The 26,870-nt window shown below is 38.9% G+C and overlaps 1 protein-coding gene and 1 long non-coding RNA gene across 2 annotated transcripts in view; one reads left to right on the top strand and one right to left on the bottom strand.

Moving 5' to 3' along the window:
* Nucleotides 1–26,870, top strand: part of LOC126297714 (patched domain-containing protein 3-like) — a 570,171-nt gene that overhangs the window by 454,920 nt on the left and 88,381 nt on the right. The gene's annotated exons all lie outside the window — the stretch shown is intronic.
* On the bottom strand, nucleotides 7,253–19,572 carry LOC126297715 (uncharacterized). The gene is made up of 3 exons (XR_007552570.1): nucleotides 19,227–19,572; nucleotides 15,542–15,713; nucleotides 7,253–10,441 (listed from the first exon to the last, which is right to left on the bottom strand). It is a non-coding gene; the product is annotated as an uncharacterized LOC126297715 (long non-coding RNA).

Raw genomic sequence — 26,870 nt, 5'->3', positions numbered from 1 at the left:
AGTCTACTAGAAGAGGTCAGTAAATATGTCTACCTTGGCCAGATTATAAATATGTAGGGAGACATAAGGCCAGAAATCTATCGACGCATCAAGCTTGGCTGGCAAGCATTTGGGAAGAATTCAAAAGTATTCAGATCAAAAATGCCAGTAAATTTGAAGAAAGCAGTATTTGATCAGTGCATTCTTCCTGTGATGACGTATGGCTGCGAGATATGGACACGGAACTCATTTACAAAAGGGAAACTTGGGACAGCACCATGGAGAGATCAATGCTGGGCTACACAAGAAAGGACAGGAAAAGAGCAGATGACATCCGGTCTGTGACGAAGGTTAATGACATCTTACAGACAGTATGTTCCTTGAAATGGCAGTGGACTGGCCACGTCACAAGAAGAAAAGACAACAGATGGACAAAACTAGTACTGGAGTGGAGTCCGAGGGAGCACCGGAGGCCTAGAGGAAGACCACCAGACAGATGGGACAAAGACATCAAGAAGATCGCTGGTAACACCTGGCAGAGAACTGCCCAAGACCATCCCACTTGGAGGAGACTGCTGAAAGCCTACCTGAACCCACAACTCGAAGAGGCCACATCATTTAATGATTGAATTGGCTGATGATGATGACTTCTGGTGTGAAGTCTGCATGCAGAATCATGAACTGATACGGTGAGGTCATTTTTATATTCCAATTTTGCTCACCACATTGATCCAACTACATAATCAGTCGCTTTGTTTGGACATTATGTTTAATGTAATGCGTGAGACACGATACAATTTCTTGTGGTCCTCGGGATGATTTGCCCTCACTCCTTACATACATGGTAGCTTTCTTGGTACATAGGTCATGTATTCCAAGGCAGTATGTCCACAATTGCCACTTGTAGTAACAAATACCTGTCATTAAGTACAGTGTTGGTAAAGTCCTCATCAAATCAAAGGCAATCATGGTCATATCGTTGTCCTAATGCCTTCCTTCTGCTGCATCACAATGCATTCCCATCGCTCTCAGCCTTTCATTGATGTAACTCTCTTTTCACATTCCCATTTACCCTTCTCTTCCATGGTGTCAGTTGCAGCATGTTTGATGTTACAGAGGTCACATTTACAGCAGGAATCACTTACAGGGGGATGAAAGGACACATTAAATCTTTTATTAAATATCTGACCAAAAATGTAGTATGAGACCAGATCATCATGCTTGGCTTGATATAAATGGTATAACTTCCCCACGCTCATGCCTGGTCACAAATACTTCCGAACCACTGTTTCATCCATTCTTGCATAATGGCTTCCACATGCTAGAAACCATTTTATGAAGTTCTCTACCGCAACCATCTTTGCTATTGGTATTTTGTTTTTAGCAGGGCATGCGCCTTGCTTATCAATGGGTGGCGTCTGGTGCTGCACTTTGTACGAAGGAACCCTTGAAATCCTACCATCTGATATCTGCAAAATGTTCTGTAAGAACGTTTTACACACCTTCACGTCCACTCCCTCTCCATTCTGGAAATGCTATAGGCGTGTTGTTGCTCATTATGACTCTGTAGTACCAGAGGAATACAAGCGTGCTGTAGGGACTACCTTCACCATAGCAAAACTGCATGCCAACTGCAAGTCTAAACTACCTAATGCATAGAATGAGTCAAATATATGTTTCTGGTGTTCAGGTGAAAAATGTTGACCACATTCCTCCTGACACATGCATGCTCCGAGGGTGGAACTTTTCTTTGGCACTAAATTTCCCTTCACGTTAATGTATTCTTCCCCTTTCGATCACTTTTTGTTTTTGGTTGTTCTGTGCCCACAGGTGTGCATTCAGGACCCTTTTTCTTCCTCATTGTGGTGCAATTACAGTACCAGTACTACAATCACTCTCCAATCCATCCATGGTTGACCTAGTGGGTGTGGTATCCTTCAATGTACCGGGTAGATTAGGCTCTGCTAACATGACACGTAACTCATTCACTGTACCATTTCCATGCTGGCTGAATCGGCCAGGTGCACATTCCACGTCTAAGGCATTGGTAGTAGTGTCCAATCCAAATATGTCTGAAATCGAAATGTTCCTTATCTGAACCGGTGTCCATATCAAATCATATGAGTCCAACAAGGCAACATAACACCATCCTTACCTTGCAATGCGGCTTCGACATTGTCACCAGGGCTACTGCACATGTCGTTCTGTAATACACATACTCTAATGATCGTTCAGCGGTGTGTCGACCACAATACTGTGAGCGAATACTGCACCCGTGTCCTCCACCGGACGTCACATGCTGTATAACGTGTAGTACACTGTCTCTCTGGCCTACTCGCTATGCATACATGGCGCAATAGCGGCCTATGTGGCATAGGCCACTATTGCGCCCCATTTCATATGGCACTGCATGGTGCGTAAACAACATCTGATGCTGCCACGTTGTCCAGGGTGCCCGAATACATGTCTGGCAATTGTAGGACACAATCGTAGGGCGTAAAGTGATGTTCTGTTTGAATATCTCATTTTTTTTCCAAAAATATGGGTCAGGCCACTGTTGTGCTGATAGCCTCAAACATGCAAACATTGGTGGATTTTACCAATATAAGCTGTATATCAATGGATAATCTGTCTGAGCCAGTTTGGACAGCATTGTACACGAGTAGGATATCCTCCAGATATTAAACTATTTCACTCTTTTTCTTGCTACTTAAAGATTGTTTTTTGCCTTTCCTCCATAACTGATATTTGTGTTGCCAGCCAAATTGCTACCATCCTTTCCTTAAGACTGAATTTTTACAATACTTCCAAGACATACAAAGTCAAATGCTCTGTACTTTCAGTACCCGAGTTCACTACCTCGAACACTCACACTACAATGCCTTTATCTGGATGATGAAACTTTACAAAACGGAACTAACTGGAAGTTTGTGTGACTAGAAGACTCTGTCATCACTGAAATAAACTATGTTTTTTACTGTTCCTTTGTTATTTATTCCACAGCAAACTGTACAATCACATTTGTGATCATTAATTTTGTTTTTGTCTGTCAGCATGAGAGTTTCTTGTTGAATTTAATTAAGTCAGTAGTGCATTCCATGAACTTTAAACTGGTTGTGCATCACTGTATGGTATGCAATGTGGCTACTTACACTGAAAGTTGTTTATCTATGTCAAACTACCATCATCAATAAATAGTTATCCATTTTTGATCTGCAAGAACTAACCTCAAGCACAGCTTTATGTTTGTTGGGCTTCACACAAGTTACTCTATCAGTACATCTCCCACATCCAATGCTAAATTTCACACAGTCAAACTGTACACTCAGAACTCTCATGTGTCCTTTAACAAACAGGAATTCTTGCAGCATCTTACTGTTTATTTTGCACTTGCTTTTTCCCATGACCAATACAGATAACATTAAGATAAAGTAGACAAAATCAAAATATCACACTTCGGTAGCCACGTGATCTACGCATCTTACTGTTATCTGAAAAACCTGGGTTCAGTTCCCAGTACTGCCAGGGATTTTTCCTTGGTGGGAGGACTGGAGTGGGATGCATTCAGCATTGTGATGCCAGCTGAGTAGCTACATGAGTGTAGTTGCAGCTCCACGATCTGGAAAGTCAACAATGACCAGGACAGTTATGTGCTGACCCAAGCCTCTCCATACCACATGGCAAATGAAGTCTCAGCAGACAGTCAACAATGCATGGTCTTCAGTCTGATCACAGGGTTCAGATTTAAATAATTTCTTTACAGCACTGGAAATCTTAAAACTAACTTACTACAGTTCAACACATCTAAGTTACAACACATTCATTTATTTACAAGATCACAGTACCATCTAGTTTCTGAGAGAATCTACACATTATATTGAACTTATCAATCAATGCAGTTTATTTTTTAAAATATTTTTGTGATGCCTCCACCAGACATTTTCTTTATTTGGTAATATATAATACTAATAAATCACTAGAAATAATCTGTAACTTACAGAGAGGTAAAGTCATGGACATGATGGATGAAACTGAAATTATATCCATCTAAAAGACAAACTGGACAAAGTTTTAAATGAACAAAAAGATTTGTGAAATGGAAAATCACTGGGCACCTTTTCACCTGTTCTACAATGAAGCATTATAGAACTAAATAACGCATAGTTATCACTATACCTATTAACACTCGAGCGGTCGCCCTGCCTGTGTATAAAGTGTTCCAGTCACACAACCTTTTTTACCTTTCCATTGTTTTACAATTGTTAGTCTGTACCTATTCCTTCATTTTTTGCTTCAGCAAACACAGTAATAAATTGTGTTGTCATACATCCAGGTGAGCAGCATTAATATAACATAACCAGCAAGCTAGGTGAGAAAAAACTTTATGATGTACACAAGAAAATGACAGATTCCAAGCTAGCAGCGCAACCCCACAATGAGGCACTTATCTATGATATAATTAGTAACCAAATAAGCAGTTGGCACAGATCTGATGCAACTGCACTGTTTAATGATTTGAGTGGGTCATTACTGTGGAATAACACGTGTGTGGTAACAGAGTGATACAACAAGATGTTTATTTTATCACTGTTTATTTAACTAAACAGTGATTTTGTTCATAAAATGTTAGTTTATTTTATAATTGTTTAATTAAACAGATTAAACTGTAATTTTGTTCATCATGTTTGCCTTGGTAACATAGACCGTTATTCTTCACACATGTACAAAATGCAGCATGCGCCATGCACCTGCTCGCGTTATGAAGAGTGGTGCGGCCGCTTGAGGCATAAGTATGACTTATGCAAAAGATCACATAACCATGACGCAAGACATGGAAGGTTTTATTTGCTTTCCTTAGTTTTCATTACTGTTTCATTACACTACTGATGGTCAACTTTATGTAGATCTTTGTAACAACTATATAAAAATACTTGCTCCCATAACAACATAACAGATTTTTCCAGCTTATTTTATGAATTATTTAGGCATGAAGGAGATAACTCACCGAAAGGCAGAAGCGCTGCATCAACGACAGGCACACAAACAAAAGGTACAGAGCTTGGCTAGTTTCCAGAATGCACTTCCTCTTTCTAGCTGTAGGAAACAAACAAACACACACACACACACACACACACACACACACACACACACACACACACACACACACACACACGCCTTCCTACATTGTGTTCAGTCGACTCTCAGCTCTATACTGAGCTGGCAGTCAACTGAGCACAATGTAGGGAGACAACAGGTAGGTAGGTAGGTAGGTAGGTAGGTAGGTGTGTTTTTGGGTTGAGGGGTGGGGAGGCGGCACCATGAGTGCGCATGCTTTTCCTACAGCTACAAAAAGGAAATGCATACTGAAAGCCAGCCAAGCTCTGTATCTTTCATTTGTGTGCTTATTGAAGACAGCATGTCTGCATTTCAGTGAGTCATTGCCTTTATGCCTGAATAATTTGTAATTATCAACAAGAACTTACCGTATATTATCACAACTTATTTTATGAAAATTACATGCAGTCATATTTACACCAACAATGAATGATAACTGAATATACAGAAGAACAAAGATCTATAGGACCTAATTAATGATTTTCTGTAAATTAACAATCTTCCTTGTGTACATACATCAAAAATATCAACCTTAAAAGTAAGGACTTCACAATAATCGTTCAAAAATAAAATGTTTCTAAAATGATGGAAAAAACTATGTCCAATTTATTTTATGACAATTACATGCAGTTACAGGAGCTAAGGTGTGCATGGCATAATTCACCTTTAAAAACTTATGTAAAAAGTAAGTTATAATCACCCTAGTATATTTGGGATACGACTATTTTATGCTAAATTCATTAGTGGTAAATTGCACCAAATGTATCATGCTTCTACTTTAGATACTTCAAAATAGTCTTAGGCTGAAATTGTGTAATAATACATCAGATAAAGAAAAAGTCACCTGAAGGAATCACAAAATCATTTGTAAAATTCTTTGCACCTGCGCACCCTGTCGCAATGAAGATTATATGACGCAATTTAGTTTTTTTGTGGTAATGAAGTGGAAGTAGCCACACTGAAAATCCAGGACATTTTGCTGGTCCCAAAGACAGTTTAGGGACACCGAAACATTGTTAACAATCTGGACTGTCTCGGAAAAATTGGGATGAACTGGAACCCATGATCAAACCTTGTCAAACATCATTGTGGTCACTCTCCATGCTGATGATGTGGCATCCATATTTATATTACTCCAATACATTTGTGAAGCATTATGCACCCCATTTCTTAAATAGGAACTAAGCCAAACATGGGCTAAGTCTTGTGCCCCACATCAATTTTTCTAAAGGGATATACTTCATCAATTAAAAATCATTTTATGTATTAAAAGTACATAAAATCTAAACTGGGAGTAACACTGATAGCTTGCAGATTACCTGAGCAGTCAACACTAAACATCTATCAATGTCATTGTAAATGTGGTGTAGTGATGGATCTCTAGCATATAGAACAATAAGCACCAGACAAATACAGGTGTTGGACAAAAACATGGAAACACCACGAGAAATGTATGCTTGAAAATAAATGCAGGTGCCTGTCAAGCCTGCATGTTGTGCTGTTGTATTTGACCATGAATGGCACCTGTAAAATGTTCTCAATGTGTTGCAAACATCAGTTATCAGTGCATTGTGCTGGAGCTAAGAGATTCAAATGTGGGTAAATTGTTGGTGCTCATATGGTGAGTGCTTCCATAACCGAACTACCGTGTTTCGTGCTTTTAAGAGGCATAATACCGATGATTTATACTGCATACACAAAATATCTTTCTACATCATCCACTAACTCTGAACTCACAATGTGGCGACTGCTATTTTTTAAATCAAAATCAAAGGTCAGAACCCAAGATCATTTCCAGACAAACTGGATCATCATTTTCTTCTTCTTGTGGTTCACCTACATAGTAAATTGGATCATATGTACCATGAAAAACGAAAATCCTATGCACATTGTATGAAAACCACCTCACCCCCCCATCCACCCAGTCTGCAAATTTTATTGTTGTATACTACACAACATACGAGACTAAAAACTGACTGAATCTTTGTGACATCTGCGTAGTGGCACAGAAGTAGTAACAAACGTCCAGGCAGTGAAAATTTAAGGCGACCATTCATATATCATAACCACAATTTTTGGTAGTGGTAGGCATAAAAGGATATGTCTGTCATTATTGTAAGGTAGGAATAACAAAATGAAATGGGGAAAAAAACTAAACTGAAACTGTAAGCAATTTTATTTAGTTGGATTTCAAACAGAGCCGGCAGAATTCATAAAGTACATGAATAAGCATTCTGGTGCTGTTTCCACAAATAAATAATTCTCAGACAGTGTCTTGCCCTGTCTGATCTTGTGCAGCAATCTTAATGACTGCAGCAATATATCCTATGGTGTTAGTAAGAGCACCTGTGGTACTGTCTTTAGAATTTAATTGGGTGTGACACACAGTTGTTTGTAAAACTCATCTGAAAGGTACTAGTCCACAGTTGTCATGATACCTTAAATTACTACCACAGGATCCATGGAAGCCCAGGCTTAATAGTACCCCAGCAGGCCTGCATCTGTGACACAGTGCGCATTTGTAGCAGCCGTTCACCATATCTGAACACTTACCCTTGACCTGCTGCAATGAGAAATGTGATTCATCTAACCAGAGAACATGTTTCCATTGATCCACCGTCCAATCTCAATGTTTCCATGCCCAGTGCAAGTTACTATGTCAACATCAGAGTACATAGGGTTTGTCTATTAAGAATGGCAAAGTGCGCTGAATGGTATGCTCTGCAAAACTTGTGCTTGCAACAGCACTGTATTCTGTCTTCAGATCTGCCACACATCACTACCACCTATGCTGTTTTACAGAGCAAGCAATCCTCCAGACTTCATGTTCTGTGATGAAGCATGAATGTCTAACACCTTATCTCTTCATATCAGTGCGCACACTGCTGCAAAGTGAAAATTTTATTCTGTACGCCTTGCCTCTTACTCACCGTCTCACCATTCGTCAACCCCTTTTCTATATATACTGATAACAGTAGTGATTCGAAAATGCTCATTCCCAGATGCCGGGTCTTTGTCAAAGTCATTAATATCAGTGGATTTCCCCATTAATCCCTGCTTTTCTTATACAAGGTGGTTGGAAATCCCCTTTACAAACTTCTAGGACGTGTAGAGGGTAGTGAGTAAATAACATTTTGAATAGGAATCCATGTCCAGAAACATACCGTTTCTATTCTACGACGGTTCCAATGCAGATGATTATCCCATCCACACCCACATGAGGAATGTACTTAGGCGTGACCCAGTACAATTGTTGCAATCCATTTGAAAAGAATACCGACTCGTTCTGTTATTACTTAGGCATTTGAACTACAACTTACACCTTATGGTTTATGTTAGTCGTCAACAACAAGTACCCAGCATCTACGGCACCAGCAGCAATGTACCGAAAATGATGTTGTCAATGTATTGCAATATGTTGGAGAACTGTACGCTGGAAAGGCTATTGCTAAGCTGCAAGTGTAGATTGTACAGTTGAGGAGGTCTTTCTTCTTCTTTTTTTTTTTTTTTTTTTGGGGGGGGGGGGGGGGCGCAAACACACACCTGCTATTATACTTGATTCAAAATTTCAGTGCACCATAGATAGATGTTAATACAATTGTTACCGTCATAATATTCATTTTAGCTCACCTCTATGTTGCTCCTTGTATATAGCACAGTATTTACAAATTACCATATAAGTAGCATTCACACAAGCTGGTTACTACTTCTGTCAACTTCATTTGTAATATTACACACTCATAATGTAAGGTTTATCTTTGTGTTTTAATTTTCATTAAGTTATGTTATTCTTTAAAAACAGCCATTCTATGAAATCAAAGCAACCTGTATATTGCAATGCCTCAGGGAGAACGTCTCTGACACTGTTGTGTTTGTAAATCTGCAATCTCTGTGATAACTTCACATGTGGCAAATTGTGTGTGTGTGTGTGTGTGTGTGTGTGTGTGTGTGTGTGTGTGTGTGTGCACGCGTAGTTACATAAGTGCTGGATGTATTTAGGAATATGCGAAAAATACAATCCTGCAACTTCGCAACAAAATCTTGCAGAATTTTCGACGTAAGTACCATAACCACTTAACCTCACATATTTATTTATGCTGTATTTCATCGTTTGGAGGTTAGTTATTTTTACATAGGCGCTTCTAACACTGTTTTTCTACCGTAGGGTAATAACACATCAAAAATACTTCACCACAGTGGAATTATAAAAATTAAAAATGGACGATAATGTAAAGTGTATTTTTAAAATCATGTGAAGAGTTGTCTGATGATGAATGTGCCAGTTCGAAACCGGTAACAGCCCTATTTACCTAAATAAATAGCAGTGTCAATAGTGGCTGGTTGCTGTTTTCTTCTTTGTAAGAACTAACCTACATTAACTGTATACAGCCACGGTCTCACCATATAAGTTTTAGACAAAACAGCAATTGTTCAATTGTTCGTGAACTCGTTGACAGGCTATCTTCAATGCAACACAGTACACATTCTTCAAATTCGGGAGTGCAGCATCGCCGTGGAGCACCACCGCCCTGCCTCCTCACAGTGAAGGTACCTGTTTCTCATAGCCGTTGTGTAACTTGGGCAAACAGTTTGTGTGATGGAGTGTGACAGTGTGGAAAACTGTTGGACTAGCAGCTCTTCCGTTACCTCCAACTTCGCTATACACAGGGAGCGTGTCTGTGTATTCCGCAAACGTGTACTACACCATGTTTCCTCTATCAGTGATGCACAGGTATTGAATCAGTCTCACAGTATAGTGGACAATAAGGGACATCTGAGGATCATTTGATGTAGTACACATCATTGTGTCTACCCTGTTGCATACCATGACAGGGAACTCTTGAGACATCAGAATTGAAACTGTCGTAGAACGGAAACGATACGATTCTGGACATGGGTTACTATTCAAAATGTTCTGTACTCTCTACCCTCTACATGTCCTGGAAGTTTGTAATGGGAATTTCCGACCACCCTGTTTACTTTCCTTACATCACATGCCCACACCAACACCACCGCACCACCACCCTGCAGCATTCAATCTCACAATAGTTGTAATGTTTTGGCTCATCAGTGTGTAAGTGATTAGAATGACATCAAATTCACAATTATCCTTTGCTAACTATTGAAATCTCAGATTGTATCACAATCTGGACCACACCCTTTACATGCCTTTTTTATTAAATTCACTTAATGTTCTGCTTCATTACACTGTCACAGTCCTCAGTTGTACGGTGTAGTAGTATTTGGCCGTACATCATTTGGTACTACAGTATCTGACAGACCACTATCTTCAAGTAATGAATCATAATCATTTAAACTGATAAATTCCATGCGGGGATGTTTTCACCTGGAAGCAGAAAACATATTTTAATTTCTTTATTGCAAGTCACAATTAGCATGTTGCATAACTTTAGGAGCCCACACTGAGGCCATAAATATCCACTGACAAAAAACACTGGACACACAGAAGGAATGGTCTGAGGTAGATGCAATTCTACATACATGCTTGACATCAGCAGGTATGTAACTGATTAAAGACAGATTCATCTATGCCAGCTAGAATGGCTGCCAGTCATTAACCCTATGTGATCATGTTGTCAGGTCTCTCTCAACATGTAATAGGCAAGCAATGTGACAGGTCATTACGGAGGATTGTGTAATACCACAGGGGATGCTGCATTCATACGTGAGACAACATTACAAGCATCTGGTAGTGTCTGAAAGGGGCATCATCATTGGTCTACATAGCCAAATTGTGTAATATACAGGAATGTGACAGCAGAGAAAAATATGACAATTGGAACATGAGGGAAACGTCAAGGTCTTGGGTTACGAGGTGTGATCGCACTACGAGCTGCCAACAGAGCACCGAGCACACTGGAACCCCTGCATATATGCACTTGCCATCCATGCACAAGTAATGGACTTACTGCAGTACCTTGCATCATCCAGCAACATTGGTTGCAGATTAGGAGATGCTTCATTACTGAATCCAATAAGTTGGCTGCCAGTGACACCTTAACACAGCTGCCTCTGAAGTAATGCCATATGCAGGAAGCATGGACTGCTGATAAGCATTGTGCATCACTTCCAACAATGAATATTGGTTCTGCATCACCTTGAATGATCATCATCAGTGAGCATGGTGACACGAAAGGGAGATAATACACACCACCGGTGTTTTGGATACACACACTGGCATTAGCCCTAGCATCACTATGTGGGGAGGCATCTTGCACAGCTTCATATCACAATTTATAGTATTTCAATTAATTTTGATGGCAAACAGTATGCGGCAGACATGCTACATCCTCATGTATTACCTCTCACAAAACACATCTCTGAATTGTCTTTCAACAGAAAAATACTAATCCGCAAATGGCCTGTCTCTCTCTTGAAATACCAGCAAGCATACTGAGGGCCAATTACAATAGCTGAGAGTCACCTAACCTCAGGAGTAGAAACAATGGCTGCATGACACTCTTCCCAACTGAAACAACATATGTATTCAGGTCCAGGGAACAAAGAATGCCACTGGTAAATGTTACATGGATGGTGCCTGTGATATTTTTCATTTTTTGATCTTGATATTATTATGATGGTGTGAAATCAAAACCGATAGTAATAATAAAAGATAATTAAACAGCTGTCACACATTAAAATAATTATTTTTTTATTGTGTGTTTTATTTGTAGATGTCATTCGTGGGTTTTGTTTACAATATGTTGCTTGGTTCATGTAATGGTGGTTTAGATCATGTTATTTAGCTGACCTAAATAGATCTGGTGGAGATAGCAAGCATATTGAAGATTTTGATTTTGCTGTTCTGTTTTGTCCAGTGGCATCACCAGCAGCACATCTTTCCAACGGTGGCTGCATTAAGGATAGATTAACGGGTGATAGATCAGTTGTGAGTTAGTAGAGCCATCACGTGTGTAGTGAAAATGTGATGTTTACATCCCCCAAAATGTAAGGAAAAGATAAGACAGCTACCTACCATAAAGATAACACATTAACTTGCAGACAGGCACAATTAAAAGACACTTACACATAAGCTTGAAGTCATAGATTTAATCAGAAAAAGAACACACACACACACACACACACACACACACACACACACACACACACACACACACACACACACATCATCTCTGGCAGCTCAGACCAGAATGCAACTGTGACATGGAATGGAAGCAGTGATCTGGAGGGGGCGGGGAAAGAAGGGACAACAGATTACAAGTGGTGGGAGACAGGAGTGCTGCTTGGCGAAGTGTGCAGCTACTAGACTGCCAACCAGCACAATGTCAGGAAGCAGGGAGTGGGAGGATGGAGTTAAGGAGTGAAGTGGGGAAAGATGTACAAGCATGTTGGCAGACAGTGGCACACAAAGGGGGTGGGAGATGAGAATAGGGAGGAGGTGGAAACTGGTGTGGGAGCAGTACATTACCATAGGTTGAGGCTGGGATAATTTCAAGAATGGAAAATGTGTTTTAATGATAACTCCCATCTGTGCAGTTCAGAAAAGCTGGTGGTGGAGAGGAGGATCCAGATGACTCAGGTAGTGAAGCAGCTATTGAACTCTTGCATTTTATGTTCAGCTGAATGTTGTACCACAGTGTAGTCTACATTGCTCTTTGCCACAGTTTGGCAGTAGCTGTTCATCCTGCTGGACAGCTGGATGATAGTCATATCAATATAAAAAAAGCTGTGCAATGACTGCAACAAAGCTTTCATATGACATGTCTGCTTCACAACCCATGCCATCTGTATCCTCCCCTCCACCAACAGCTACACTGAACTGCGCGGATAGGAGTTCTCCTTACAACACATCAACACATTCGCCACTCCCAAAATTATCCCGGCCTCAACCTACAGTAACACATTGTTCCCACACCCTCAATCCAACTGATCTGTACACATCCTTCACCTCCTACCTATTCTCATCTCTCACCCTCTTTATGCACCACCTTCTGCCAATGTGTCCACCCATCTTTCCCCACTCCTCCCCTTTTTTGTTCCATTCCTCTACCAGACAGCACTCCCCCACCCATACACTGCTGTCCCTTACCCTCCAGATTTCTGCTTCCATTCCACATGACAGCTGCAATCTGATATGGCTGCCAGAAGAGATGGTTGCCATGTGTGCTTGAGGTTGTGTGTGCGTGTTTTTGTCCTCCTTTTTCTGAAAAAAGGCTGTCACTGAAAGCTAATGTGGAAGAGAGTTAATTGTGCCTGTCTGCAACTTAACATGTCATCTTTACTGTGGTCAGCAATCTATCTTTTCCTTACGTTGTCGACATTCCAACCTGGAGTTTCCATTACTTTATAACTACATTATCCCCACAAAAAAACCTCTATTTCAGAGGAGGTCCTATTAGTTTTCTGGTTTTTAGTTTGCTAATGTTTGTGTTTTGTAAATGAAGCTGTCCACTGGTCACGTCTTGAGGCTTGTACTGCTGCATCGCGATGCAGTTTACCAGCATGGTACCACTTTGTTAACTGATTCTGAAACTTCTTCCTAACAAGAAACCAGCAGTGTGGTGCTCATACTGTCAATTTTGTTGTTTGTTTAATTTGATTTTTCACAGAAATATAACCACATAAACAATTTACACGTGAAGTTCCATTTTGCGTTCTCGTCTACTTCTAGGTGTTTAGCTTTGCAGTGAGTATAATTTGAATAGTGACACTTCCAATTTTTGAACTGTTCTGAAATATCTTGCAAAACTAAACTAAACATTCTTCCCTCATCATATTTTGTTACTTGTCTTCAATATGCCATAATAATTTCAATTAAAAACTGTTGTTTGAGAACAAGGAAAGGATGCAAATCATAAGAACTGTAAAGCATATTAACTAACTATTGCTTGTGGAAATGACATTCTTTGAAATTATTGCACAAGTTAAAATACATGCTTGTCAAATTCGACACATTGATTCATGGGAAATGGCTACCCTTAACCACAGAAAACAATGATGGATATCTCATATGTTCATAGTAGTGAATGCCTTTACAAGCCAGAAACATCACCAACCACTTAAAATATCTTGAGTCAAATGCTTTAATTCTTTGGAACCCAATATGTGTAAAATAAGACCATAATAAACACTATAGTTATTCTCATGCCATCACATTTGTTGGTTTTAGCAACTCACACTTAAACTGTCACTGAAAAAGGCTATCTGTAGGTTCAACCAACACTTTGACACCAGTTAGCTTCTATCAAACAATGGAAACTCCTCGTAGGAATCTCAACAATGTAGGAAAATAGATTGCTTCTTACCGCAAAGAAGACATGTCAAGTTGCAGACAGGCACAATTAAAAGACATTTACATAAAGCTTTTGCCCCCCCCCCTCCCCCCACACACACAAAAGCAAGCACACCTCATGCAAACAGGACCACCAACTTGAACATTCCAGGCCGAGATGCTGGAGTTGGCAGTCATGTGTGCATGAGGTGTGTTTGCGCGCGCACTTGCTCGTGCGGTGGTGGGGGTGGGTGGTTGGGGGGGGGGGGGGGGGAGGGTGCACTACCATCAAATGCTGTGGCCAAAAGCATTATGTGAGTGTCTTAATTGTGCCTCTCAGCAACTTGATGTATCTTCTTTACAGTAAGCAGCAATCTATCTTTTCCTACCAGTCAACTGCTGCTCCGCTTAATAAGTCTTCCCAAAACCACATTGGGGAAGCTGTGGAAATGAAAATATGGAATGCCCATGAAGCACAACTTTAAGCCACTAAATCTGAGAATGCGAAGAAACAAATCTGTCAAGTATCAGAAATTTTACACGATACCCGCTTCTCTACTCAACAAATACTGTTGCATTGAGGCTTAACTTTGAGGTAGTTGGCTCAGTTGCTGATGATGAAAAATAACCTTCATCACAAAGAGTTGGAGTAATATTTTCATCATGATTATTTCGCTGGCGAGAGAAGGAGAAAAGGTGGTGTTAGATTCCTGATCACTAAAATTTGCACCGATGACTTGGATTAAATTCTAATTTTTCCTGCAGAGCCTCATATAATAGAAGCATGTGGCCTTCATGATGGTGTTCCATCTCTCACATGGGGGTCTTACTATTCAACAGCTGGTGGTTATGCACTAGTGCCTGGTTTCTACAGCCACCACCAAATAGGACAAAAACCAATTCATTCACTCATCAGTCAAATTCAACAATTACACAACTCTCTCACCTTATGAAAGAAGGGTTCCAAAGGGCATGAAGAATGAAAACTTTTCCAACAAGAAAGCCAATCCTACCCCTCAGGTCTCCTAAACAAAGTGCCACACAACTGGCTTCTTAATTTTAAGGAACATCAAATAATTAAACTGGGTAAATTCATTATTTGCAACAAATACTTTCATTTGCCCAATACATTCCACTGTATACCACTAGAAAATTGCCTTGGAAAACAGTAATGCCTGGAAGAAAGTAACTTACTTTTCTCTAATACATTCTTAATTTCTTTCATTTTTTAAACTCTTGTCACTGAAAATGACAATTCCATATGTTAACAAAGTTGCATTTTGCTACTTCAGCTCAAAACAATGTTCATTGATTGCAAATCTTCAAGATGTGTGACTTCCATCCTAATATGACAGCCCAAATGATCCTGAAACAGTAGATTATTATTCAAATATTTCTTCGAAGATACTCAACTTAGCTTAATTGAATGAGAAGCATATGTTTCTTAGCAAAAATATAACACAAAACTAGTTTATCCATATATATGATCTATTTATTTATTTATCTGGTTATGTGGAACCAAGGGAGCCAAAGTGGCTAAAGTCAAAATCAGAGCCAGCATTAGAGGCAATGTTTCTCAACTGCTCATAGGCTACCAACACTTAGTTTGGCACAGCCAAGGGGACGATACTTTCACATAACCAATGCGAGGCAAGAAAATAGTCAATGAAATTCTGGCACAAAAATTTAAATGATTCTCTTCCCCACTGTTGGCACAAATATTTGACTTTTTTTTCTGAATGTCACAAATCATGAGACTGTGATTAGGTTGGGACCTAATAGAACAGCTTAAATTTGTGCAAATGAAACCAACAACAATGAAATTTAGAAGCTGGCAAGATTTCTGAGATTGTGGAAATGTCACAATATTTCTCTGTACCTTGCTTCAAAACACCATCTGTCCAGTGCTCTCTCATTCACTGTGTAGAATTAGCAGCTGACACAGCCGCTTTCCTCCCCATCATACCTCATAGTGAGTGCACATAAGAATGCTGCATGAAGCATGTAAGTATACCATTGGCCCTGATCTAGATTTTTAGCACTCAAGCTACCTGTCCATGGAACAATAGGTAAATACTATACACAATGTATTATAAACAATATAATTAACAAAACATGAAAAATGACACATATTTACAAATAATTAATACATTACAAAGGAAAGTTGTGAACTCCTGTACAGAACAGAAGTGTGTCACAAGGCAACCTTTCAACAGATTTCTGTTCTGCTGGAAGCCTACTGAAAATGAGACATGATGAATAGTACACACTTATCTCTGCAAGGCTCAAGGAAGTGTTATCCAATGCAAATCTTTTTGCATCACTATTTGATAATAATAAATAACTGCAAATCACAAAACAGGATTCAGAAACAGCCATAATGACTTTTATTAAATATGAAGCGACTGTTACCAATCGGAAATCTACAACTTCGATTATGTTGCAGATCGGTTACCACAACACAACTTTCAGTGGGGAGACCATTATCTTGCAGGCACATGTCAAGGCTGTCCTTTGCTTTTGTCAATTTGCTACACACTTCTGAAATAGACAACTTTTTTTTTCTTTTTCTTAACAAATGCCATTCTTCAGTAGATGTAGGCATGAACTGTGGAGACTGGTGCTGCTTCCACATATACAACATGTGGATATACAGATCAAAGCTGTGAAACACACCAGCCACTTTCACGTAATCTTATCATCATCATCATCATCATCGCTTAACTAACTGCAAATGCAGTATTTCTAAAAAAATACAATGTATATTAATAAGTCATACGGGATGTTTAATACGAGCTGCCACCTGAGCTACAGATTTAATTCGAAGGTGAGAGGTTGGTTGTTTTGGCAAAGCCAATGAATATGATATATACAAAAAACCTGACCGAGGTGACAGACTGATCTGAAGTGTAGCCCTTTTTTGGGGGGGGGGGGGGGGGGGGGAGAGAAGAATTGAAATCATAAATAACATCACATTATAGTTGTCATATTGTTTGTGGCATGTCACATTTCCTGCATCACTGGTCAAAGATGACGATTTGTATTGAAATGCCTCTATATCCCATTAACACTAAAAGGATAAGAACAGCAATTCTGACCATGTGTTGATTATTGATAGTGAATAATCACAGATTTTCCATTGGTTTCTTCAGTGTTGATTAAGCTGACTATACTACACACTGAGTGTTGTGGCACCACTCTTTTGCCATAATGCTGCTCATTGAAAATAAAAGAAGGGGGGGGGGGGGACGTGCGCGTCTCTTCACAGTCCACCTTCAGTTTTCTCCTCTGTGATCCTTACTTTATTCTCTTTAAGGCAGGATGACTTCCAAAATAGTTCACTAGTCACAAAGTGAAAATGTTTTATTTATGTTTACTATTCTGAGGCTACTTCAGATATTGTGTGTGTGTGTGTGTGTGTGTGTGTGTGTGTGTGTGTGTGTGTGTGTGTGTACTATTATTACACTACTTCAGATATTTTCAGTGGCACATCCAATGGTTTCAGAATGTACTAAATGTCATTTTTAGCATTCTGATTATTCTTTCTGGCCAACTTCTGCAGCTTTTCATTATAAATTAAGTTTATATGACCCCATTATGGTATTTGTAAAAATAAAGCTGTAGGACTAGTGCAACTGTTAATTGTATTCTCAATTAACTTCATCAATTTCCCTCATACATCACATTATTTAAAAACTAGTACATCAGCAGATGACTTACTAGACATCTCATCAGCCAATGTGCTATGAATCTTCATATTTAGCTCTTCAACTTTAACCACAAGAAACCTTTACTATGTATCAAATTGTACATATGAACCAGATATGATTATTTATGAATTCAGCTTTAATAATGATTACTCCGACACATATTCTGATTCCACTGCTCGACACACAGTATATCACATCAGGCAAACACCTCTGTCCTAAATTGGTAATGTAGTCTAGTTGTTCTAACTTAGTGTTTCATTACAACTGACTTCCATAAACATTTACCTCTTCTCTAATTTATACTTTAGCACTAAAAGGACATCTACATTCTCAAAAGTATCACTGAATGGTTTTCTGTAAATGGTCTCACTCTTAATTTCAAAAGAACATTCAGTTCTGTACATCTGGAGGTACTATGTCAATAATTCGTGTAACACATGACTACAAAATAATAACAAAGATAGAGAAAAAATAAATAAATAAATTGTGTATCCATAATAATCCAGAACATGCGCATTTTGAAACTCCTGAAACAACTAAATCCACGGAAATTTGCCCTTCAAATTATTGAAACATCTTGGGGAGACGGAAACCAATAATCTGACATCTTCAATGCTTCATTCAATAATGTCAAATGGTATAATGTTCTGATTTTATTCTTTAAGGCAATGTTCATTATTCAGAAACGTGCAGCAAGACTAATATGTGATGTTCATCCACGATCATGCTGTAGACATCTTGTGAAGGAGTTAGGCACTTTGACTATTGCTTCACAGTGTATTTTTTCCATCTCAAGTTTGTTGTAAACAACCCACTGCAGTTCAAAAGGAGCAATAAGGTACATAATTATGTTACTACAAGAAAAATGACATTTATTACTTCACATTAAGGTTGCCTTTGTACAAAAAGTGGTGGACAAGGCTACCACCAAAATTTTTGATCACTTACCCAATGGTATAAAATGCTAGACAAAGAGAAAGGTTAATTTGAAAACAAACAGAAAAAGTTTCTCCTTGGCAACTACTATTCCATAGAATCATTTTTAATACCGTAATTTGCAAAAGAGTGGGTATTAAATTTCTGGATACAGTTGTGCGCAACATTAATGTAACTGAAAAAACTTAAATAAGACATAAAAATTTGTTCAAAAAAACATTTCTCAGACATACCGAGTTTTCTGTAACCAACGTTACCTCCTATATTTCAAATACCCTTGTGTGCGTTTGGGCGTTCACTCAGATGTTTACGTTTGTCATTAGGCAAAATTTACAGTGGTGGATGTCATTGATATATGTTTGCATTTGTCGATAAGTAAGAAACTGACGTGCGCTTGTTTCGAAAAAGATTTCACATTTCCTGGTGACTGACGGGTTTTCTGATGTTACTTTATCTTCAATCAATACGGTGTCTATCGCATTACTTAATTACTTTGCGACCGACAGCTAATACCAACAGCGCCAAACGCTTGTGTGCCCACCAAAGAACCTCGGTTATGTATAATGCTATAATCTATACAAAGAACTACTTCACTGAAATAGTCAGTACCGGTAACCGAACGCATTGATTGAAGCCTGCGGTCAGGTTACTGTGATCGGGTATAAATGAAAGATTCTTGGGCTTCCTTATTAATTTAATAGAAATATATTACAATATATTTGATTTTATATACATACAAGAGAGAGTTTTCATTTAAAACTAATTTTCAAATTGAACATGTAACATGCAAATACAAGTAAATATTCAAAACGCAATGATCTGGTGAAACAAATTTCCATCCAGGATAAAAAGCGCAGTAAAGGCTGAAAAATTTGCGAAAGACTTAAAAGGAATCTTAGTCTCAGTCATCTATTAACTATAAAAGTTTACAAGTTAGTTCTTTCTGGACACTTTTTTCCATAAAAGAAAGTCTTCAATTAAAGTACACATTTAGCCACTAATATGACGCTTTACGTCTTTTCATTACAACATATTGTACCAATACAGACGAGTTTTCGCGAGACCAGAAACGTACTGGTGTTTTGAAACAGCGCTTATTCATAGAAAATAAGATAAATGGACTGCCACTTCCATTCATCTGCTGGAATAGCTATCCACCCTTTTTAATTACAGACCAACTCCTAAAACCAGTTTTCATAGTTTATAAAAAACACACTTACGTTGTTAAAACACCTTAAGAGCAATGTTAAACATAAATGTTAAATGGATTCATTGCTGGCTGGCTTCAGGTAGTTTTTTTGCTTGTAAATCAACAAGTAGTCTCACATTAGGGGATGATGAACACACATTAGGAAAAACACAATAGTTAATAAAAAAAATTCCATAAATTTCAGACTTAATTCTTGAAAACACTTTAGAAGTAGGAGGACCTCAAGCAGGCTACTACCTACAACGACCGATAGGGCCAAATTGGCCCCAAGTTTATTTGATCAGATTGTGATAGGTAATGCAATATAACACACATATATAGCTTTTGTTAATTTTTATTAATAAAATAATACTTTACACACACACACATTCCACCGTAGTTCACTGCTGCACTTGTGACACCACACTCATCTTCTCTTCGCACATTTACCACATACTGCTTTCTCACAACCTGAACAGACAGTAGTAGTATGGTTTCCTTTACATGAGGTACGAATGTTACACTTCTTTCTCTTAGTTGCCCTCTGTGGTCCTCCTTTAGTGTCTGCGTGATTCTGGTCTGGCTCTTTATTTCTTGATGATACATACTGCACTCGAAGCTCTTCACACGAATCAAAAATATACTTCCGCCTGCTAAGTCGCGTACCAGTCACTTCCTTATACAACACCCAGGAATTTATGGCAGCCAAATCAAGAAATTTGTAAAATATCAGCATAGGCCAACGTCTTGTACCGGCTTTTGTGGAGTACATCCTTGTCATTTGATTGACAATGTCGACCCCAAATTTTGTTTCATTGTAGAGTCACACTGTTTCAGGAGTCTTCATCTGACTATTGGACACATGAGAGTGAACTGAACTCAGTAACAAAACATTCTTATTTGTTTTCCCTTGATAAACGGTTAGTGTTGTTCCATCATCATTTTTATACACAATAATCGAGTGGAGTGGTTGTTTTCTGGTCTTTGCAGCAGGAGGCACCTCCCTTCATTTACGGTTCAAAGAACCTACTAAAGTTATGGATGCAGCCCTCAGACGGTTTGCAAGGCTTAGTGAAGTAAAGTAACTGTCAGTAGTGACATTCAAACTTTTGCCTAACTATGGTCCCATAAGAACAACATTTTCACTTACGCCTTGGTCAGCTGGCCGAAGCAGATCAGCACCAGTGTATGGGAATCCATTCAGTATGTATTTACTAGAAACACCTACAAGTAACCAGAATTTTATGCCAAACTTATCTGGCTTGCTTGAAATATATTTTGTGAATGTGCATCTTGTTTTAGACATCAAAACTGTAAGATAAGGTTCTGCTTTATAGCATGATTCACTGTTTTCTATGAAAGTATTACAAGTATCTGAGAGAAGAGCAGCCCTGAGGCGTTCAGATCTAGTGGACATGGTGTCAAACCTCATATACTTCATTATTTCAATAACTCTGTTTCGTCCCATAGTTTGTTTGAAAAATGGAGGACACCATACTGTTGACCATAGGCTTTTGAGAGGAAAATTCTTTGCCCCGTACACTCCTCTTGCATACATTATGGCGACAAAAGCATCCAGTTCTTCAGTGTCTAGTGTCCAGGAATCGTCTTGTGTTCGATGACGAGCCTGAGCTTCAGTGCAGTGCTTGATGTGGCGCATCATGGAAGCACTGAAAATTAACCACCAAGCACTAAAAATTTTCTCACTCTGAATTTTCCTTTTAGCATATGATGTTGGTCCTGGGCTCTCCCACAAAATGTTATGACTTTGTAGACGACCCAAAAACATATGAAAAGAGAACAGTATTTTTAGAACGTGTAATGTACTGATATTATATGAGTATATTTGTTCTTGTAATTTTACGAACTAAAACTCTACACAAAGAGCAGAAATATTACTGACCTGCATTAGAACCTATTGGTACAATTTCCCACACAGTCCCATCTTTTGCTGTTTCTTTTTCTTCAGTCGGTTGCCCAGTATCAGTTTTTGACTGACTTTCGGGGGAAGCAAATGTTGTCAGGGTTGTTAATGTTATAGAGCTAGAATTTCGAACATCAGAAGGTATGCTGGATGTAGAAGCTTCATTTTCCCCTAAATTTAGCGGAAAACTGTTCTGGTCTGTGTTTACATCATCAGATTCGTTGCACAAATCACATTCGTCGTCTGCACACACTGGAGCTACAACACTTTCTTCATTGTCCTGATCGCTGTCGGAAAACTCAAATTCTTCACCTAAACTTTCATCTTATATTTTTCTCAGTTCTGCTAGTATTTCAGCGTCTGTTAGTCGGTTCTTGTATTTGTAGCTCATGACTGGAGGGACGACTCTCAGATACCGTCACAACAGACAATAACTGAAATCCTTGTGTCAAGTAACCAACAATCAACTCTGGATTGAATGACATTGTTGTCGCATATTTTAACAACAAAGGGACAGCAGTTGATGTGATTTCATACGCAATATTGCAAAGAAGTAGCCTGTAAATACAGAGAAATGTCCTTCTAGGTGGTAAGCTTCATATTTCACACCCTAATAAAAATAGGACACTCCAAAACGCGGTGGTAATATTTCATATGACTGATGAAAAGTCACAAAATATCAAGTCAGTCGAACTTACGATTTGCCCAGAAAACAAGTGAAAAGATCGAAAAGGTGCCAATTTGGGCCCTTGGTCCTTCTAGTGTTAAATTCATCCTTATCAACAACCCTCATGAACGCAAAACTTAACACATTTATAAACAACGTAAATTTGAGGTTAACATACCCCACAGTAAAGAAAACGCTTACCTTCCACTTCTCTCTGATTGAGGCGAGTGTGACTGTTTTGCACTTCCCGTGCCAGTCACGTGTTGTGAATTGTGCTATCACGAAAGTCATTGGACAGTTCTTTCCATCTTTGATACAGTGTGGTACAGGGTGAGACAGTAAAACGGCACGGTTTTGAAAAATCACCAGTAATATATTTACAAAATGAGTATAATTATTTCAACATTAATCTTAAGTACATGAGTGGCAATTAATGTTTTACCTTAAAAACAATCATTTTTTGAATATGGTGTCACTAAGGAGGCGTCCTTGGTTTGCACACATTGTTGGAGTCTAAGATGAAATCCGCCCATGACGTTCTGTAGCATCTGCAATGGAATGTTTTTATAATCATCTTGGAGTTGAAGCTCTTTCGTCTGTGTTTTCTTTAACAATAACCTGGATGGGGTCCACCTTTAGCTAAACCCAATGATGTTTTTTATCCCATACATGTTTCGCTGGAGTTGCAGCATCCTCAGTGGGGTATTACATTATGGCTGTTAAATATAAATAATATTCTTTACTTTTTGTATACATGTAAATACTAGTTTTTAAATCATAATTACAGATTCTGAGTTCAAATTATGAATTCATAATTTTATGTGTTTCTTCGAAAATCTGTAATTCCAATATAAAAACTAGTATTTACATATATACAAAAAGTAAATAATATAATATATATTTAACAGCCATAAAATAAAAGCCCACTTAGAATGCTGTAACTGTAGCAAAACATGTATGGGATAAAAAACAAAATTGTGTTTTGCTAAAGGCAGACCCCATCCAGAAACACATTGAATGTTGTTAATTTCCTGCCAGAGTCGCTCCTTCAGATCTTCTTTTGTTCTTGGTGGATTTTCCTCGGAGACTTTGCATTTAAGGTAGCCCAAAAGAAAGAAGTCTGGAGTGGTCAAATTTGGCGAACAGGCAGGCAAAGCGATATCACCATTCTTGCTGATTAGCCGTCCTGGAAATGCGTGTTTAAGCAAATCTGTTGAGACTTTAGCGGTATGTCTTGTTGCACCATTTGCTGGAAGAGTGTTTCCTCATCTGGATCATACTGATCGATTTCAGGTAGTCCAAATGTGGCCAACATGTCAGCATAACGTTCAGAGTTCACTATTACTGTGTTACCATGTTCATCTTCAAAAAAGTAGGCTCCCACGATTCCACAAGAACATATTGCACACCAAACTGTTACTTTTTCAGAATGGGGAGGTTTTTTTATGAGGGTCATGGGGGTTATTCGTGGACTGATACCAGAAGTTCTGCTTGACGTAGCCACTAAAGTGAAAGTGGGCTTCATTACTCATCCATAAGTTATGCACCCTTCTACATTTCTTCCAATAACATGAAGCACTGCTTGGCAAAAGTGTAGGTGATGTTTGTAATCGTTTGGTTTTAGGACTTGCACTACCTGTATTTTGTATCAATGATAGTGTAGGTCATTCTTCAAAATCTGTCTCACTGATCGATTGCTGAGACTAAGTTCAGCGCTGTGTTCTGATTTTCGTGGACTTTGTGCTAATGCATCACGCACAGGATCAATATTCTCTAGGGTCCCGATTGTTTTTTCACTACCACCTATTTCTTCATCGTGCTCGCAGTGGCTTCAACGATTTTCACACACTGGAGAATAGCTTTCCTTAATGGCATGAGAACCCCTGCCTATGGATTAAACTCACAATGGAAAGAGCATTGCGCACCAACCATACAATCCGTGTTTTTATGATATACTTTTACACCAAACGCACATTGCGCACTTGACCAACGCTCCATGACTACTGAAATGCTCACCTGTATAGACGCTCAAGGTCGTTTCCCCCACTCCCATAATCCAAAATGCGCCCATCAGCTGGAGTTGCAATTGTACCATTTCACTGCCTCACCCTGTACTTCAAAATGGAGTCCTGTTTGCATGTCATCCTGTGAAATTAGTGTCATCTTATGTGATCCTACCTTGGATACTATGCGGCAGTAGCCATTCTAACAAACTAAGTAATACTCACTTTTAACAGGCAATGAGAACTTTCACGTCCATACTCCACATCAATGCACCCATCAGTCAACTGGCCTATGATAACACACTACTGGCTCACTGTCATGCCAACTATCCCTATAGCCAGGAAAGTTAAAAGTAAGATACACCTTCTTCCTTACTGTCCAAATGCTTCAACAACCGCCGCTAGATGGGTGTTTTCATTCTTTCTGTTTTAGAGCGCTGTAGACATTTGTTTGTGTACGTGAATACACTTTTGTTGTTGTTGTTGTTGTTGTCTTCAGTCCTGAGACTGGTTTGATGCAGCTCTCCATGCTACTCTATCCTGTGCAAGCTGCTTCATCTCCCAGTACCTACTGCAACCCACATCCTTCTGAATCTGCTTAGTGTACTCATCTCTCGGTCTCCCTCTACGATTTTTACCCTCCACACTGCCCTCCAATGCTAAATTTGTGATCCCTTGATGCCTCAAAACATGTCCTACCAACCGATCCCTTCTTCTAGTCAAGTTGTGCCACAAACTTCTCTTCTATCCAATCCTATTCAATACCTCCTCATTAGTTATGTGATCTACCCATCTAATCTTCAGCATTCTTCTGTAGCACCAGATATCAAAAGCTTCTATTCTCTTCTTGTCCAAACTAGTTATCGTCCATGTTTCACTTCCATACATGGCTACACTCCAAACAAATACTTTCAGAAACGACTTCCTGATACATAAATCTATATTCGATGTTAACAAATTTCTCTTCTTCAGAAACGCTTTCCTTGCCATTGCCAGTCTACATTTTATATCCTCCCTACTTCGACCATCATCAGTTATTTTACTTCCTAAATAGCAAAACTCCTTTACTACTTTAAATGTCTCATTTCTTAATCTAATTCCCTCAGCATCACCCGATTTAATTTGACTACATTCCATTATCCTCGTTTTGCTTTTGTTGATGTTCATCTTATATCCTCTTTTCAAGACACTGTCCATTCTGTTCAACTGCTCTTCCAAATCCTTTGCCGTCTCTGACAGAATTACAATGTCATCGGCGAACCTCAAAGCTTTTACTTCTTCTCCATGAATTTTAATACCTCCTCCAAATTTTTCTTTTGTTTCCTTTACTGCTTGCTCAGTATACAGATTGAATAACATCGGGGAGAGGCTACAACCCTGTCTCACTCCTTTCCCAACCACTGCTTCCCTTTCATGCCCCTCGACTTTAATAACTGCCATCTGGTTTCTGTACAAATTGTAAATAGCCTTTCGCTCCCTGTATTTTACCCCTGCCACCTTCAGAATTTGAAAAAGAGTATTCCAGTCAACATTGTCAAAAGCTTTTTCTAAGTCTACAAATGCTAGAAACGTAGGTTTGCCTTTTCTTAATATTTCTTCTAAGATAAGTCGTAAGGTCAGTATTGCCTCACGTGTTCCAACATTTCGACGGAATCCAAACTGATCCTCCCCGAGGTCCGCATCTACCAGTTTTTCCATTCGTCTGTAAAGAATTCGCGTTAGTATTTTGCAGCCGTGGCTTATTAAACTTTTAGTTCGGTGAATACACTACATTCACTACCCAACAGAATTAAAGGATCACTTTTTCGAAACCCCCTAATTCTTTCTGATTGCGACACAGAAATTTGGCTCAACATTGCCTACACCGGTCTCCACACATGTATGTATGGGATAGGGCGCAACTGTTTTATTGCTGTAGACGATTCATAATCATGTCTGTGTGATTTTTCCTTAAGCTACAGTTGTCGTGACTTATTTGATAGGTTAAATAATGTAGATATTACATTCAATATAGGTTTCCTACATTCCACATTCACTGATTTGAGTGAAACGGTAGTGAACAAAACACTATTTTGTTGGATAGGTATATGACGA

This window comes from Schistocerca gregaria, chromosome X, assembly GCF_023897955.1.
Source record: "Schistocerca gregaria isolate iqSchGreg1 chromosome X, iqSchGreg1.2, whole genome shotgun sequence".
In the NCBI taxonomy this organism is placed as follows: Eukaryota; Metazoa; Arthropoda; class Insecta; order Orthoptera; family Acrididae; genus Schistocerca; species Schistocerca gregaria.
Note: the sequence above shows the minus strand (reverse complement) of the source record. Positions and strands in the feature narration are given on the sequence as shown.